Raw genomic sequence first — 18885 nt, 5'->3', positions numbered from 1 at the left:
AACTTTTCCATTTGTGAAAATGCCTGGTCCTAAAAAAGGTTAAAAAAATTTTTGGAAGAACGTTGAAAATATGAATAATATTACATATTTACTTTACCTATCTTTGAGATACTCAACCATGGTCATATTTTAGAAACAAAACCAACTCTATCTTAGACTACTATCCAGTATGGTAGGCCTTCCCCCATTAAAACCCCTGGTGATGAAGTTAAAGCACGGGGAAGCTGCTTTAGAAAACAGCTGTATAGTTATTTCCTAAAACTGTATCAAAGCAAAGATGGCACCTTCCTGATTCTCATTATACGGATTTATTTAGTAATAGTACCACGATGGAAGTAGATGCTGGGAATGTATAATTCTTGGACTTCAGATTAAAGCAATTATCTTGAGTTCTTAGACTTCTGGACTAGTCTGACTAAACACTAACTTTCTGGATTTTTTCTCTAAACAAGTGAGCCTTCAAGCAAGGATCACAGATTCACAAGCAAAATTTTTATATCCCTTCCTGTCTTCCCTAAGTCCAGTGAAGAAGAAAATGGAGGATTGATATCCAAAGTGGGAAGTAATTTCTCCTCACTACAGGAATAAAGTTGTCAGATTTAGTAAAGAAAAATATAGGACATCCAGTTAAATTTGCATTTCAGATAAAGAATATATTTATTTTTTAGTATAAATATGTCCCGTGAAATATTCTGATGTCCTGTATTTTATCTGGCAACTCTTAGGAAAGACTCTCAGGCCACTCTTGGTGGAAGGGGTTGTAGGCATTGTTCCAGCAACCCCCGGGTCCCTGTGGAAGGTGCTGCCTCGTCAGGTCTGTGGAAGAACAGTACTTCTGCCCGCAAATCTTAGTACGTGCAACAGTAGAGGCATGGGCCCAGGGTATGTGCTATTGTCTCAGGTGCACTGGAGGCACGGTCAGTGGGTATTCTCTTTTATGGGGCCCAATTCATGTAGGGGAAGTAGCCAAACGTTCAGGAACTGGGCCACTGAGGCAAAAGGAATCCTACAATCCTTTGACACGGTATTGATGGAAGCCACTCTTACACTTTAAGCATAGCGTTGATGTCTGCAGTCAAACTGCTGCATTGCAATGCATTTGCATTAGCTGGATTATATTTAAGGTCTGAAGGCTTCATCTAATTTAGGGCATAGTTTGCTGACAAAAGAAATAAATTTTATTACAAAGTGGCATTTGTTGTTGGCCCCCTGCATAGTCCCCCAAAGGGGATCTTCCTAGGTACCCCTCCCAACTCTATGGTAACCAAACCAAAATCATTTGTTCTTCTCAGTCTTGGTTTTCTTACCACCTTTATATGAAGTACAGAAAGTGAAGCCAGTCTGAGGGATAAGCCTTAGTCCAGTGATGTTATAGCCAGAGCTAAGAAGGGATGATTGTCCAGCAAGTACTCAAGAGAAAACCAGTGCTGATTTTTTTTTAAATGGTAAAGCAGTTCTCAGAGTCGTATTTTTATTCCCTATTTATGATTTTTAAAAATGGCTATTTATGATTTTACAGAAGACAAAAAACATTTATAATGATTTTAAATGTGTAATGTGAAAAAAGTAACTCAAAACATTGCCCTTATTTATTTTTTAAAAAAATCTGGCAAGTGATTTTAGCCAAGGAAAAAAAATTAAGCAGAGACTGTGGTGAACACACTTGACCTGTATTTTGAATAATAAGAATGATAAGATTCTGACAAATCAATACCATAAAAGGCATGCTAGGAGCATTAAACAAAAGAGAAAAGCCAAAGAACTATATCGAAAGGCACGTTTTTCAGCATAGCTGTTTTCAGTTGCTGAATTGAATGTTCTCCTGCAGCATATAAAGGGCGCCTAGTGACCCCTAGCTGAGGAATCTATATAGCTCCCTGCCCTTCCCCCACCTGACAGACAGCTGACGCCACTGCACTCCATTAGCGAGAGACGGGGGCGGGGGGGGGGGGGGGGGGGGGGGGGGGTTGGGGGAAGTTGGGGGGGGTGTGCGTGTGGGTCTCTATGCAACAAAGTGCACTGCTCATGTGGGCTCTCTGCCTGCAGTCCATGTCTTTTGTGTGTTTTAGCAATACATCTTCTCTTTCTTTAACGATTTCTCTCTCTCCAGTACTTACATCCAAAAGGAAGATGCTCAGAGTAATAAAGTGGTCCAGAGCTTCTAACAACACAGTGATGAGGCATGAGGAGCATGCATTCCTCCCTAGAAATCAAGTGCACTGTGAGTCAGGGCCTGGAAAAGCAGCCCAGCGTGTACCTGCAGATTTTCCCGCTAGCAGCTTCCCACTAGGACGTTGTTCTATTAATTTATTAGAAATGAAGGTGAGTGTCTATATGAGAAAAGCTTTTTAAATATCTTATAGGAAAATACACGAAGCTGGATGTTTTGGGATGAGGGACTATGGTCTATTACCTAAGTCTATGGAAAAATAGGACCCAGGCTCATTACTAGAAAAAGCTAAAGTTCAAATGTCTTGAACAGATCTGATACTTTTGTGAGCTTCCACTGTAGAATCAATTCAGTTGCATTACTGTGTAGCAGTGATTTCTAGACTTCAAAGACCTAAAGACCTAAAGCAGGAGAATGTAGCTTAAGTTGCAGAGGTCCCCTCACCCCTGCAACCCTGGATGTAGGATGTGAACGGGTGTGCCTCTTGAATTAAGAGAGTAGTGGTGGATCCTAAACTTGCTAGCCTCCATAATCACATGAGCCAATTCCTTATAACAACTCTCTCTCTCTCTGTCTATCCTATTGTTTCTCTTCCTCTAGAAAACTCTGACTAACGCATCCACCCAACGGTTGGTCCTAAACTATTTGGGCTGAGCTGGCTTGTAGCAAATCATGTGGCAACTAAAGAACCAGTGTAGAAGTCACATTCGAACTTACAGAAATGGATCCCATAAATGAAACACAAAATGATTGTTGGCAATGGATTGTCCCAATACATCCATTCTCCTTTTCCTCTTCAGTGTTGTGGAATCTCCATAATGAGGTCAGGGACCTTGCGTATCTTGTACATTTTCCCCTCCAAAGTACCTGTCACATAGTAGACACTCACTGAATTTCTCTTGAATGAATGAACCGTGAGACTGAATCAAAATTAAAGCATCAGATCTGATCAGATCCAATTAAATGAGCAAGCACACACTAAGACATCTAGCACAAAGCCCAGGACAAGAGTAAGCACTCAGTACACGCCGGATGAATATCTTTCTAGTAGACCTCAGGTATATTCTGTTTTCTATAAATTCGTGCACTTTACTGTAAGATGGTATTTACCAAATGGCAAGTTTGCTGCATTTGGAGATGTTAATAAATGATTGTTTAAAGAAGTAAATTTAAAAGTTCTAGGGCCAAATAAGTTTGAGAAATGCTGCTTACATTATTCTGCCCTTGGAAATTTTCCACTTACTAAGCATTTGGGAAGTAACAGCAGTAAAGCAACTTGCTTAACCATTTAAAAAAATAGTTTTATCTTTATGAAAGTGATATATGCACATAGGTCTACAATGTTTGTTATGAAAAATAGCAGTCCCTCACCCCAGTTTCCCATTTCCTGCTTCCTGGAGGTACTGATGGATTCTTTTGGTATTTATTTCAATATCTCTAAATAGTCCTGAACAACTACTTGCACTACTACTTTTTGAGCTTTTGGTCTTAGGTATTATCTATTGACTGACAATGGTAGCATTGACAAAAGGGCTCAGGCAATGTCACAAGCATCAAACAGTGCAGCCTGGAACTCACAGTACTCTGGCAGGATACAGGCAGATCCTAGGCTCTTGGCATCACAAGGAGAGGTGTGCTTGGACCAGGTATGACCAGACACATCAAGGATGTGCTCCGGAGAGGGTCACCTCCATTGCCCTTGTTGTTTTCTTTGTATGGGGGATTGGGGAGGGGGAATGTGACAATGGGGTTTTATATAGATGGGGGTGGTATTGCCAGTGGAGATCAACCCCTTGCATCTCCATTCCAGCTGCCTAGGGAAGTCAACATTAGTCTTGATAGACCCTGAGGGGAGGCCAGCATTGGTCTCAGTTGACTCGTTGCCAGATAACCAGAGAGGACTGCTGGGTTCACCAGTGGACAATCCTGTAGGACTCTTACTCCACTGCCCCATCCTCCTGGTAGTTATTACATGCTTTGGTTAGAACAGTATTCAGTGTGTTCATAATTAGGACCATTTGAAATGCTTTTCATGGTTGAGTCATATAATACTCTTTGATTAATTAATTAATTTCTCCTCCTATACAATTTTAGTCTTCCCTGGAGTTATTTATTGTTTTACATTTTATGGCAAAGTTCTCTATGTACATATCCACTAATATGTCTCCCTCAGTTGTATGAACTTCCTCTCAATATCTTCAAACACATTAAGCATTCCCTTGGTTTTATCTTCTCCAAGACACCTCTCCCAGAATCTTCAGATCTGCTCTAGTCTGAATGTCTTGCCCTCAATGCCTGGTGCACACCTGTACCTTAGTACCATTGTAGTGATCACTGTTGGTACCCTGCCTGGATCTCCTTCCAGGGCTGGGACTCCCATCCCAGAGTTGCCGTGAATTCTAATGCCTCACAGATGCCCCTTCTCCAGGGAATTATCTAAAGCCACATGGTAGCCACTTCACCCAAGAGGTTACACCCCTACCACTAGGGCCTCTCCAAAGTCAATTCTGGGATTGACACAAGAGTACAAAAGTCTGGTTTCTCTGCCATTAGGTGGGACCATCTCTGTGGTGCAATTTATGCTACAGAGCTCCCCCTGGGTTTAGGCTGAGCTGTTCTCCAGCTGAGTCCATATCCTTGCTTGCTTCCTTTCACTGGGCTATCCTGCTTCCCTCTCTCTTTTCTCCTGAGCACTCTCCCTCATTAAATCACAGGCACACGAACTCCTGTCTCAGGTTATGCTTCTAGAAAACCTGACCTAAGACAACCATCATCCTGGGGATTCCCTTCATATCCCTCTTGAGTTGGTTCGCTCATTTTCTGAAATTGTGTCTTCCTCCTTCTTAGTTTATTTTCTTGGGTAAAAGACATCCTTTTGTAATTTCCTGAGAAAGGCTGCATGGGAGATAAATTTTTAGTTCTTGAATGACTTAAGATATTTTATTCTACTCTCATACATAATCAATAAATTGGTGTAGCATTTTTTTTTTTTTTGCCTTTTAACGTATTGTATTTTTCAGGCGTACATTATTATATTTCAGTTTCCGTATAGATTGCATCATGTTCACCACTAATAATCTAGTTTTATCTGTCACCATATGCATGTGCTCCTTTACCCCTTTCATCCTCCCCCTACCCCCTTTCTCCTCTGGTAACCACTAATCTGTTCTCCTCACCCATGTGTTTGTTGGTTTATCTTCCACATTTGAGTGAAATCATACAGTATTTGTCTTTCTCTGTCTGACTTATTTCACTTAGCACAATACCTTCAAGGTCCATCTGTGTTGTCACAAATGGCACAATTTTGTCTTTTTTTAATGTCTGAGTAATATCCCATATATACATATATATATATATATATATATACATATATATATATATACACACACACATCTTTATCCATTCGTCTGCTGGTGGGCACTCGGGTTGCTTCCAGGTCTTGGCTATTGTGAATAATGGTGCAATGAACACAGGGGTGCATAAAACTTTTTGAATTGTTGCTTTCATATTCTTTGGATAAATACCCAGTAGTGAGATAGCTGGATCATATGGCAGTTTTAGTTCTTTGAGAAATTTCCATACTGTTTTTCATAGTGGCTACACTAGTTTGCATTCCCACCAGCAGTGTATGAGGGTTCCCTTTTCTCCACATCCTCTCCATCAGTTGCTATACCACTTGTTAATTATAACCATTCTGACAGGTGTGAGGTTATATCTCATTGTAGTTTTGATTTGTGTTTCCCTAGTAATTATTGATGTTGAACATCTTTTCATGTGCCTGTTGGCCATGTGTATATCTTTGGAAAAATGTCTGTTCGTATCTTCTGCCCATCTTTTGATCAGGCGGTTCATGTTTTTGCTGTTGAGTTGTATGAGTTCTTTACATATTTTGGAAATTAACCACTTGTCAGACATATGATGATATAGAATTTTATATTGGGAATTATTCTCCATCACAATTTTAGAGGCAGGGCACTGTTGCTTCCAGTTTCTAGTGTTGCTGTTGAGAAGTCTGGTAATTTTCTGATTCCTGAAACTCCCTTGTGTTAGGTTTTTTCCCTAATTGGATTCTCTGAGGACCCGTTCTCCTCCCTAGCATTCTGCAATTTCTCTGTGATGTGGGTCTACTTTTATTCATTCTGTTGAGTACACAGTGGGCTCTTTGATTCTGGCAACTTACGTACTTCAGTTTAGGGAAATTTTCTTGAATTATTTCTTAAAAGGTTTTACACCCTTAGTTTTTCTGTTCTCTCTTTCTGTAATCCCTATTATCTGGATGCTGGAATTCTTTGGTTGATTATTTTTTAAAAGATCTTTGTCTCTTATCATCTCTTTGCCTTTTGCTTTACTTTCTGGAATATTTTTTCCATTTATCCTCCAACTCTTCACTGAATTTTTTTGTTTCTGCAAACATATTTTTAATTTCAAAAGTCGTAATTGTCTCTTCTGTTTTTAATTGGCATCCATCTCTTGTTTCATGGACCCAATATATTTACACAGTAGGCCCCCCCCCCGCCCCCCGCTCTTATCTGCAGTTTTGCTTTCTGCAGTTTCAGTTACTTGGGGTCAACTGCAATCTGAAAATATTAAATTGGAAAATTCCAGAAATAATTCATAAGTTTTAAATCGCAGGCCATTCTGAGCAGCATGATGAAATCTCTCAAGGTCCCACTCTGTTCTGCCTGGGCCTCGAGTCATCCCTTTGTCCAGCGTATCCATGCTGTATACACTGCCCATCTCTTAGTGAAGAGCAGCCAGCTCAGTTATCAGATCGACTGTTGCAGTATCACAGTGCTTGTGTTCAAGTAACGCTTATTTTACTTAATAATGGTCCCAAAGCCAACTTTGTTGATTATTGTTCATCTCTCACCATGCCTCATTTATATATTAAACTTTATCACAGGCGTGTATGCATAGGATAAAACAGTATATGTAGGGTTAGGTACTATCTATGGTTTCAGGCATCCACTGGGGGTCTTGAAACATATCCCCCAAGGATAAGGGGGGACTACTGTATTATCTATTTGAAGAGTTAATGATAATTTCTGGATTTTTTCTAGCATGGTTTCTGTTTTCTCCAAGTTTCTTTCTTATTGTTATCGCTATGGTTGTGGTTTCTGTCTCTGTCTTTCATGCTAGCTCAAGGATCCCTCAGCTTTGTGGTGATCTTGGTTGACCTCTCAACTTTAACAGTGAGGCACTAAAAAGCTGTTAGGTAATTCCATGTCCTGGGCAGGGCTCTTCATCTGTGCACTTCATAGTAGGATCATTAGGGAAACATCTTCCATGCTTATATTGCTAAATATATATGTTCAGCTGTGTGTAACAGACAATTGAAAGAAGAGGAGCTTAAACAAGGAAGAAGCTTATTTATATCTAATGCAAGTCTGGGCAGTGTAACACTCCAGAGTGTCCAGGACCTACACACCCTCTATCTTGCTGCTCCACTGTCTCTACGATATTGCGCTGCACAGTCCAAGTAGGCTCCGCACCATGTTTACATTCCAGTCAATAAGAAAAGGGGAGGAAGGAAGAAAGGATATATATCCCATCTCTGTAAACTGTACACATAATATCTGCTTACGTCTCATTGGACAGAAATAATGGCCACATCTCATGGCGAAGATTGGGAAAAGTGTAATCTCTTATAATATACACATAGCTATACGTCTAATTAAAAATTATATTACTGTGGAAGATGGGAAGAATGGCTAGTAGGAAACAATGAGAAGACCGTGGTACAGTCAGTATTTTTAGAGTATTTCTCTTGGGCTGGTCATAGCTTCTGGAAAAGATTCTTACAAAACCCTCACTAGAAAGGTAAAGCCTAGTTGCCAGAGTTCTAGGAATTAAACAGAAAACCTGGGGTAGTGATAGTGGTGGTAGTGGGGACTGGGTCTCACTATTTAGCGTGTAAACTTTTACTTTATCATGCTATATGTTCTCTAGTCCAAAGACGAACTCTCCAGAAATTGTTTTCTAGCTTCCTGTTGAGGGGCAGCGGGTGTCGGTTGGGCTGTTGAATAGTCAGTCCTTTACTGCATGGAGTGATGAGGCCGTCTGGGAATATAATTTTCAACCAGTCTTTGTGTTTTCCGTCCCATCTTCACTTTTAGTTTCAGAGGTAGTTGCCCCTAACTTCTAAATATAGTAGAAATTGGGTTACTTCTCAGATTTGCCTACTCTTGATTTAGGGTTCAGCTTTCTCAAGTCTCCCAGGTCTTTAACCACTCATCCATCTGCTTTATAGCTTCCAAAATTTTGTTTTTGTTGACTTCTCACTCATTCTCTTTTTCTGATTGGTTTATGCTTTAAAAAAAAATAGTCTTACTTTTGTTTTAGTGGGAAGAAATGGAGATAACTGCTTAGATTCAATTCATCATTCTTAGCCTAAAACATGAATTGTTCTTTAAAGCCATTTGTTTTGGTACCTCACTTCTTTTATTCTTGGAATACCTATTAACATTTCCCATGGAAAATACAATAATACTGATGTGATGATGATGATGATGAAAGGCAACATGTATTGAGTTCTTACTGGCTTGTAGGCAGTGTGCTAAGTTCTTCACCTTTTATTTTCAGGGATGACATGAAAACCAACTCTACAGGCATTACTGCCCTTAAACTCAAGCATGCAAGGCTCCTTCATCAGGCCTCAAGCTCAAGGGGATCCCATACTTTGAGAATGTCTTCTTTGATCATTTTTAAGGCCTCCTCTGGGGCTTGGGACCAACAAAGGATAATAATGCCACCCAAGAGGGCTACTGTGAGCCCTAATAGAGCCCATGTGAACCCAGGCTCCTGTTTCTCCCATTTAGGGCACTCTATGACCCTTTATCCCTTGTGTGAAGTTGGTCAAATGCCCTACGGAGCTCTGCAACTCACCAGAGAATCATTCCAGGGCCTGGTGGCCAGCCTGGTTCCAGGGGGCTGCTTTGGTGATCTGATGCAGCTGTCTGGAGCAGCATTCTTTCACAGAATCATATGAGATCAGAACAGAAGAATGGGGCTAACATGTTAATTTGCAGCGACTCTCACTCAGTCAGACACAGGATGAAGAGTCTTGATGTGCACAGGTTGTGCAGTAAACAAATGTGAATGCTCCTTTTCTCTACCATTATTAAATCTTCATTGATAAATCACCGTACCTCACATGGGCCTGTGAGGATTCTTCATCTTGCGTCCAACTGAGTAAGAGTCACCCCAAGCAGCATGTCAAATGCAAGTCTTACCCAGAGTATACAAGAAAATGCGAATGATAATTCATTTTAGGGCTATGTTAAACTTACCATTTGGAATTTTATAGTGTAAAAGTAGAACGATACATCTTCAACCATGTCTTCTCTTGAACTCACTAGGATGCAGTCATCACATTCCTGGAATGTTATCTACCTCAACATTGACTGTACCTCTGACTGTCCACACTGCCACCAGTGGGGACGAAAGGCAAGGGACCTGCAGGCAAAGTGAGAAAGTGGTCCCTATTCACACTTGTAGGGCTCTACTGGTGACTTCAGCTGGCTCTGATCATTGGGTGCCCTGTGCCATACCAGTCATTATATATTCTGAACATCAACCCTTGTCACTTCGTTAACTTTGTTTTATTGCTCTTGTTGCACTGATATAACTGAAGATCCAATGGATGAAGTATTTTGCCCAAATTTGCAGGCTAAGAAGTAAATGGCAGAGCAAGGGTGTTATCCCAGGGCTGTCTGACTCTAGAACCTGCTTTCCAGACTACACTCTATGCCCTCTAAGACCAAAAAACACTTTTGCAGGGTTTTGACATTTCTTCCCCCACAAGATTCCTTTGCACTTTTTGGTACTCTCCACTCCAATTAAAGTAGTTAGCTTGTTGTATTATACTTGGATTATAAATATTCTGATAATTCCATGTAGCTGCTGTCTCTAAAAAAGAGAATAAATGGATGTGTTTGAAAAGGTAAAAGGCTCAGAGCATGGCTCAGTGAAAAAGTGCTTGGGCTTTTGATTCACACCAAAGTGAGCCCAAATTCCAGAAAATTACTTCAAGTTTCCAAGTGTCAGTTTCCTTATCTGGGAAAGGGGACTATTAATATCTATCTCAGTAATTAATAGTGAGGATTAAATAAGATGATATGGATAAACCCATAGTGACTGAACATAGCAGGCACTCAATGAATGTATTTTGTCTTTCCCAACTCCCAGCACACACATTTAGGGATGTGGATAATTCTGATTTAAAGACCTATCTAGAGAAACCAACCTCTGACATCAACATGTACTGTGGAGTCCTATCAAAGAGATACAAAATGAAAGAATCATGGACGTAATACACCATGTCATAGTTTCTCATCTTTGCTTACTAAATTTTGCAAATGGTTTGATCCAATGATAGACTTGATTATACAGAAAATTTCTTGAGTATAGCCTTTGGTTGAGTTGCTGTCTTTCAATGTTCAGATCTCGGAACAAGCAAGAAAAACAACAACAACAAATCACAAAATACTTGTTAAAGATGAGCTCTGAAACTTTAAGAAAAGGAAAGAAAAAGAAAAAGAGGATGAATTTTTTAAATACCCATAATTTTGGAGATCTGCTTTTGGAGACATTTTGAGCACAGAAGACACAGAGAGGGCAAAAGTTGATTTTTATGGTAAGTTAGCTTTTAGTGGGTTTGCAAAAGCAAAGTTGGAGAGTTTTTTGAGGTTCAAGCGCCAAGATTTGTAGACAGCAGCTAGCTAGTATCCTCCTCACATTTCCAAGCACAACAGACATATAGAAATGAGCTAGTTTATGAATACTAATCTTGGGAGAAAACCAACCAGAAATTCTGCTGCCACTCATTGGCATCTGGATTGTCCTGTTCCCTTTCCTCCCACTGCTTTCTGTTTGCAGAACATACAATACTGGTCACTAGGCCCATGGGAGAGGTTTTTCACGTTCATGCTCCACAAGATTTCCACGTCAAATGTGAAGGTCGATTCCTCGTGGAGCCCTGCTCTCCCCAGGCCAGGCCACAGGTGGAAAGAAGGACAGAGGACCCACTCTGAGGATCCTATCTGGGGAAATACTTTCGGTGGACGTTTACTTTATGAAAAAGAGCATTTTAGTGTTAAATGGTAGAAACTGAGCTGAGGCTTTTTTAGGGGGGCTTTTATTGGAGCTAAATTACATGAATTCCTAGCCCTTTCTCCATGGGAAATTAATTGTACATTTTTATTTTAAAAACAGTTTTCCTGAATTTGTTTCCGTTCTTAAAATCTAAGCCCTCATACCAGTCATGACCATCCCACTTTACCCCGGAAGTAAAAATGTATCCATAATCATGATGATTACATTCGGACTGTAATTTAGTGAACAAAAAGATATTTTGGAAGAAAGAAATGTAACATTCTGTAAGCATTGTAGAAGTAGAAATTTTCTTTTAATTTGTGGTTCTGATATATACTTTTTGTACAGCAAATAACTTCTGCAGAGGCAACTGAACAAACCTAAAATTAGGACCATACCTTTGATTCAAATAGAATATAACATCCAAAGATTAAAATATAATGAGGCTGTATGTTTCCTCATTAGTCCTCTCATAAGGGAAATATGGAGTTGAAAAATTAAACTCTTACTAATAAGATGCTGGTTATTGGGTATGTATCTTTTGAAAAAATAAATTAATTATAAATCAAATCAACTTTTAAAGTCATACTGGAATCATATTTACTTGAAATGTATGTCCATGCACAAGCTCAGTAGACTGCCCATAACATTATCTAGCAAAGACAAGAGCCAGAGAAAACTGTTTATTGTGTGTAGTTACTAAATACATATATACTTCAAAACAGGACAACAGATGTGGCACAGCTGCTCCTTATCCATAAAGAACAGGGAGTCTGTCTCCTTTGAAATTATTTATAAGCTGCTTCATGATTAAGGTTAATATTTTCTTCTGTGGGGTAAATAAAATTAAACATTCATGATCAGATTTTTAAAACATAGGTTGATTTGCAACAACACCACTCACATATATCAGATTATCAAAATGCTTCACACTTTAATCATAGTCATATTCATGAGGGTCCTATTACATATAATGATTATAACAAACACCTACAGAATACTTACTATGTGCCAGGCACCACTTTAAGGATTTTAACTCATTTGATCCTCACAACTACCTTCAGAGGTGGTTACTATTCTCCTCCTCATTTTACAAAGCTCAGAGAAGTTATGAACTTGCCCGAGATCACACAGCTAATAAATGGTGTTGCTCAGATTCAAATACCATCATTCTGACTCCAGAATCTACGCTTGGCTAAACCTTTACATTGCATACTACCACTCATAAAACAAAATGCAGACTCTTCCAGGTGTGTGTGTTATACAGTGTGTGACAACTGTTGCTTTGGAAGAGAAACTTCCTGAGCAATGGGATTATCAGTCAGGGTAGTCTGGGCTAAGTTGTGGAAACAAAACAACACAATAGCATTACACGTCCAAAGAAGGTCAGAAGAAAGCTCTGCCCCCACAGTTATTTAGGGACTAGACCTCAATGTTCTCTGGCAGCAAAAGAGAGGGCATGGCAGTGGCACAACAGCTTTTAAATGTCTCAGCACAGAGGTCTCATATGTCACTTCTGTTTACATTTCATTGGATGAAACTAGTCATTTGGCCTCACCCAACTGCAAGACTGTTGGGAAATGTGAACATGTAGAAAATAGATTAGAAAAAGACAGTTGAAGCCAAAGAAGAATAAAAAGATTGCAAGGAGTGTTGAGCTACTCTAAGTGTTGGCAGAAATTTAGGAAACACAGTATATCCAAACTTCAACCAAGCCTTTGACAACAGTGTCAGGGGGACAAAACAGAGAAATGGTGTCTGGAAAGTATTGTGGTTAAAGAACAAGGATGGCCTCTGGGGAGGTCAGCCAGATGCAGGGCAGCCCCTTAACCACACCGAGGCCTCATCCTGATCACCAGTTCTGTGTCCAGAAATGCCAGATGGCCGGCACCACTGAAAGTTCAGGTTTCTCACTGACCAGAATGATGTTTAAATCAGATTGCCAAGTTATTAATTTATAATGAGAACTATAAAGGTGGAGCAGTCTTCTCATTTTGGTGATATATAAATTCTTTATATGAGTCATATAAAGTCAAAATATACATGATAAGAGCAAAGAGAGTAAATAGATTAATTATCTTTGGCTTAAAGCTAGGAGAGCCCTGGGCTATGCCAGACTACAAAGGGGGGTCGAGGTCTGAGAACCAGGAAGAATGACAGCTTGGACTTAGCCAAGACTACTTTTAGTTTATCTGTTATCACTTCAACTAGCAAGTAGTGCAAAGGACACGTCAGATGAAGGATTCAGGAAGGAAAAGTAGGACGTGGCTCCCTGGCTTTTCTCTGGTCCTCACAGAGGCGCACCCTATGGTCATAGAAGATTATAAGAAGTGAATGAAGATGCTGCCAGATTGGAGGAACCCAGAACTTTTAGTTCACTGCCCCCACGTAGATTGGAGCTGGGGAAAGGGAGAAGCAGGTAGGGAGCATGTCACCCTTGCCATGAGGACTTAACATCTGAGCTCCAGGGTCATAATTTCTTTCTTTTCTTTTTTTTTTATTTTGGTAAAATATATATAATATTTAGCATTTTAATCACTTTTAAGTGTACAGTTTAGTGGCATTAAGTACCTTCAGATTTTTTCACAACCATCGCCTCTGTCCATCTCCAGAACTTTTTCAATATCCTCAACTGAAACTCTGTACCCAGGAAACCATAATTTCTTGATACACCAAAGTTACAAAGACCTAGGAACCCCTGGGTCTTACTTCTTGTCCGTCCGCTGTCTGCCACAAGGCTGTACCCATTTACGTCCAGCTACACTGCCTAGAGGACTGAGTGCTCCTGTCTCCTGGTTGAGGCTGAAGGCACACACAACAAATTTCTATGCTCTTCCACTCTTTTCCCCTCCATGTGAACGTCTCCTCCTTCTGTGGCCACATTCTTTCTTCCAACTTAGTATTTGTAACAAATTTGGACAATAAATGCATTCATTCTGTCTTAGTTTATTTGGGCTATCATAACAAAATACCAGAGACTTGTGTAGCTTATAAACAACAGAACTTTATTACTCACAGTCCTGGAGGCTGGCAAGTCCAAGATCAAGACGCCGGCAAATTTGGTTACTTGTGAGGGCTCTGCTTTCTGATTTATAGGCAGCAGCTTTTGCTGTGTCCTCACATGGTGGAAGAAGGGGTAAGGGAGCTTTCTTGAGCCTCTTTTATATGGGCACTAATCCCATTAATGAGGGCTCTGTCCTTATGACCTAATCACCTCCCAAAGGCCCCACCTCCTAATGCCATCGGGCTGGGCATTAGATTTCAACATACGAATTTAGGTGGGGAGACACCAACGTTTAGGCTATAGCATGTTCTTTATAGAGGCTTTCTCAAGGACTTCTCAGGATCCCTCAGATATTTACTTACAGACTAATACTACAGAAGAGCAATTTTATTCTTCTATGTATTTCTTTCTAATTTAATTCTGAAAGAAATCTGCAGGTGGCAGGGCAGGGATATCTGGAGACTGTAATGCCTTTGCTCTATTTCCCAGCCTCCTTGTAGTTAGGTTTGCCATTGCCGGATTCTTAGTGGAATATGAGTGGAAGTAACACTCATATTGGGATGAGTTGGTTAAAGTGCAGGTGTGCCTTTCTCCACATTCTCTTCTACCTGTCTGCTAGCAGGACGATGCCAGGGAGGCCATGAAATGACAAGATGGTGGAGTCACAAGATGCAAGCAGCATGATTCCTTGCTCACCTCTTTGAAGTAAGCAACTCAAACCTCATCGGAATGGGATGTGAGCAAGAATAAAGCCTGATTCTGTTCAGCCATTGAGATCTTGGCGTTGTTTGTTTACATCTGAAAAAAACATTTAAGGATTTTAGTTGGCAGTGGGTTTACATGAATCAACTAGAAGGATGCTTCCTTTTCTTAACTTTTCAGCAGCATTCAAGCACCAGCCCTCCCTCCTAATGGAAACACTGATTTCCTTTGGAAATCCCAATATCCTCTAGGTTTTCCTCCTATCTTGTTAGCTGCTCCGTCCTCTGTCTTTCTTTGCAGTCTCTTCCAGAGGCTATTAATTATTGAATTTCCCTAGGTTTGGTGCTCTCATCTTTCCTCTTTTCATTTGATGACTCTTTCATATGGATTCAATTACCATCTATATGCAGAAGACTCACAAATTTATATCACTACCTGAGAACTCTCTTCTGAGTTCCAGGCACACATGATCAAACTTCCTGCTGGATATTTCCTCATGGACTTTTCAATGACTCTTCTTATAAAATTGCACTCATAACTTTCCTCTCAAATCTGGCCCTCTTCCAATGTTTCCCACCTCAGTGAATGGCACACCACCCCGCCAGTCATACAAGACAGAAGCTTTAAGTGTATGAATCCTTCTTCAACCTTATCTACCCCTCTCTCCGACCTTATATGATTCATTACCAAGTTCTATCAATTTTCATTCTAAATATCTCTCAGTTCCATCATCTTCCAGCTAGCTCCACCAACCCACCTGGTCATTATCTCTCATCTGGACTCCTGTAATACTCTTTTTACTGATACACACTCATATACTCCAGTGTCTCCTCAATCTACTGTTCATAGTAATCTTTTAAAAATTAAAGTCTCGAGGCTGGCCCAATGGTATAGTGATTAAGTTTGTCCCCTCTGTTTTGGCGGCCCTGGGTTCACTGGTTCAGATCCCAGGCACGGACCTACACACTGCTCATCAAGCCATGCTGCGGTGGCATCCCACATACAAAATAGAGGAAGATTGGCACAGATGTTAGCTCAGGGACAGTCTTCCTCAAGCAAAAAGAGGAAGATTGGCAACAGATGTTAGCTTAGGGCCAATCTTCCTCTCATACACACACACACACACACACACACACGAATTAAAATCTCATTTCCCTCCTGTCTAAAACTCCTCACGGTTTCCCATTTGTTGGTTAGCCTGAAGACAAAACATGGCCTCGAAGATCCTGCATGATCTGGCACCTTCTACTCTCTGGCACGCCTGGCTTTCTGAAGGCTGTACTTCTCTTTTAATACTTCAGAATTCCATGTGCCAAATATATCCTTTTCACCGCTTATAAAGCTTTGAGCTGCATACCAGAGGAGTTTTTTGTTCCAACACCAGTAAAAATAAAGAATGAATCAAATGACTATTCTGGATTAGGGAAGGTTATTATCCAAAGTGAAGGAAGCATCTATACTTAGCTCACAGCAGAACATTAAACTGGATCCTCCTCAATCAGTCACCAGGGCTCACCTCAGGGAGGAGGAACAAGGACTGAGCTCCACAGTCGTGTGGCCCATCATGTTGGCAGGAGAGGGGGGCACCCACACTGTCTTGGGAAGAGGCCTGCATTGAAGCGTTGCTCACAAGAACGTGGTTGAGGAGCAGTTCTCAGAAATCACAGAGGATTGGCCAAATAGCTAACCCAAGATAAGGCAAGTGGAGGAACTGAACTTCAGTCATCGGTGAAATCACATGGGCTTGTCTCAGAACAGAGTCCAAATCAGCTCCGCTATGAAGAGATTAGAGTCAGAGGAGCCAGCACCACAGAGTCAAGAGCAAAATTGCTTCAAATGAGCCTTAAGTAAATGGAAAGAATTTAAAGTCCTTCAGGTAGTGGGCAGAGAAGAATCTGGAAGATTAAAACAAAATGATCAAGTTGACACTATGAAAATCATATATGAATTTAGCAGGTTGATGATATTTTAAAAAACACTTCTGGCTCAGTTACATTGCTGTGTCTTATGGAAGTATTCTGAAGAAATGAACTTTGACAATAAAAAATTATATGGCTCCGTGACTCAGACCCTCTCTTCATTATTCTTACATAAATCTGGCCATTGGCAGCATCTACGCAGAACAAAGACTGGAGATTTCAGGGTGCAAAAAACATTTCTGAAATCCCTTTCAAGAAATATTTTTAAAAGTGCGCTTGGCCATCTTTCTGAATGAATACATTTATAAACATTGTTACCAGGTAGCAAGAGGTGAGCCTGTCCAACGTTTGCAGAGATTTTGTGGTTGGCAAATACAGTGTAAAATTTGCAAAGATATTGGGCTGTAGTATGTTTACCTTGGATAAGTGAAAAAGCCCAGCTTACACAGTGAGCTTCAACAATGTCGACAGTCAATTTGAAGAATATTGGCCCTAAAGTTTGCTTCTCTTATCAAAACTTTTGGGTCAAAATTATTGGGAAAAATATTTCAGCTCACATCTCTATTGGTTTTTAAGGGAAGAGGTATCAAATTTATGAAACATCAGATATTTGTTACTTGGCAAGATTAAAAGAAACTCTATTTGAAAATACTTGCTGCCAACGTATTCTGTGATTCTTTAAAAATCCACTAATGAGTTTTGTGTGTGCGTGTTTTTTAATAGCCTTGGACCTTGTAGAGTTGAAGTAGTTCTATTCCACTTGCAGTAACTCTTGGAAGTAGCACATGTAATTCAACCCTGAGTCTAAATCTCTAATCACTTGGTTTCAACTTCTGTTTAGTGTGTTCTGCCAACAACATATTAATTAGATGTGACCAAGTGGTTCCAGGTCATTGCAGGAAAGCCAACAAAACTCCGGGGATTACATGCTAAACACAACTATCTCCTCAGCCACTTTGTAAAATAAAGGAAGCGAAAACCTAAAGTAATTCTCATAAAGACCAGCTATAAGAGGAGGAAGAAGGGGCTGGGGACACATGGATAACCAAGATTCTATGTCCCTATGAATTGTTTACCCTGCCTGCATAAACCTGCTCCAGAGTGGTCTTACCAATGCCCCCTATACAGTCTGCTGAGTTCCTAAGGAAAATATAAAAGACTAAACAAACAACTTTAATTTTGTGAAACACTTGTTTAGAAAGTACACTGCTAAATAGCAGAAGCAAGTGTGGAAAACATCTGTGTATCATAACGTGGAACTTAACTTAGTCACTTAGAGAATTGTTGTATCACCTGTCCCAGTCATATCAGCATTTAATTGAGAGTAGTTGTTCCCCCAAAAGATTGATAATAAAATGATACTTCTCATCTTCATTGTTACAGTAATGACAATAAGGGTCACTGGGGAAATCAGTATTCATTGACAACAGTCATTTGAATCATTGAATTAAACTTACTGCAGTTAAAATCTTTGGATATATAGAAAGGAAGTGATACCAACAGGATTCACATGATTATAACACTGATGATTAAAAATAAAAATACTAATGGAAAAGGAATCTCTCCAGTATATTTTGGATTTCCTTTTTCAGAATTTTAGAGAAAAAGATATCTCAACCTTTTAAACAATTTCCCAGCCAGAAATACTGATTGCCTTTTATATTCAGTGCTGGGCAGGGATGGAGATGCTTTAGCTTTTCTCAGTATGTGGTATCGACTTTGGAGTAAAACTTAAACGGGACCCAGATGTTTCTGCCCTTAGCACTCCAGCTCCTGCCTCCAGGCCTGCGGTCCCTGGGTTTTCCTCAGGCCAACCCTGACTCATAACTCGGCACATTTTGGAGTTCCTTGAAAAGAACCCACCCTCCCCAAAGCAGTATTGAGATATCGAGACTTTATGGAAGACTTTGAGGGGAGATAAAGGAGGGTTGCTTTGCCAACTCCATAGCAACCAACTTAAAAGTTACTGTAAAATCTTCTTCTAAGCTCTCTTCCTA

The 18885-nt window shown here is 40.1% G+C and overlaps 1 long non-coding RNA gene across 2 annotated transcripts in view; it reads right to left on the bottom strand.

The window, feature by feature from the left end:
- The window catches only part of LOC139041824 (uncharacterized), an 82929-nt gene extending 68499 nt beyond the window's left edge, over positions 1–14430 (bottom strand). Inside the window, exon 1 of one of the 2 annotated variants that reach the window (XR_011497801.1) lies at positions 14280–14430. This is a non-coding gene — a long non-coding RNA (uncharacterized lncRNA). The remainder of the gene's footprint in view (positions 1–14279) is intronic. The other variant, XR_011497802.1, reaches the window with a different exon arrangement.
- Between the last annotated feature and the right edge of the window lie 4455 nt (positions 14431–18885).

The sequence above is a fragment of the Equus asinus genome, chromosome 24 (genome assembly GCF_041296235.1).
Source record: "Equus asinus isolate D_3611 breed Donkey chromosome 24, EquAss-T2T_v2, whole genome shotgun sequence".
Taxonomy (NCBI): Eukaryota; Metazoa; Chordata; class Mammalia; order Perissodactyla; family Equidae; genus Equus; species Equus asinus.
This window is presented reverse-complemented; position numbering and strand designations above follow the sequence as displayed.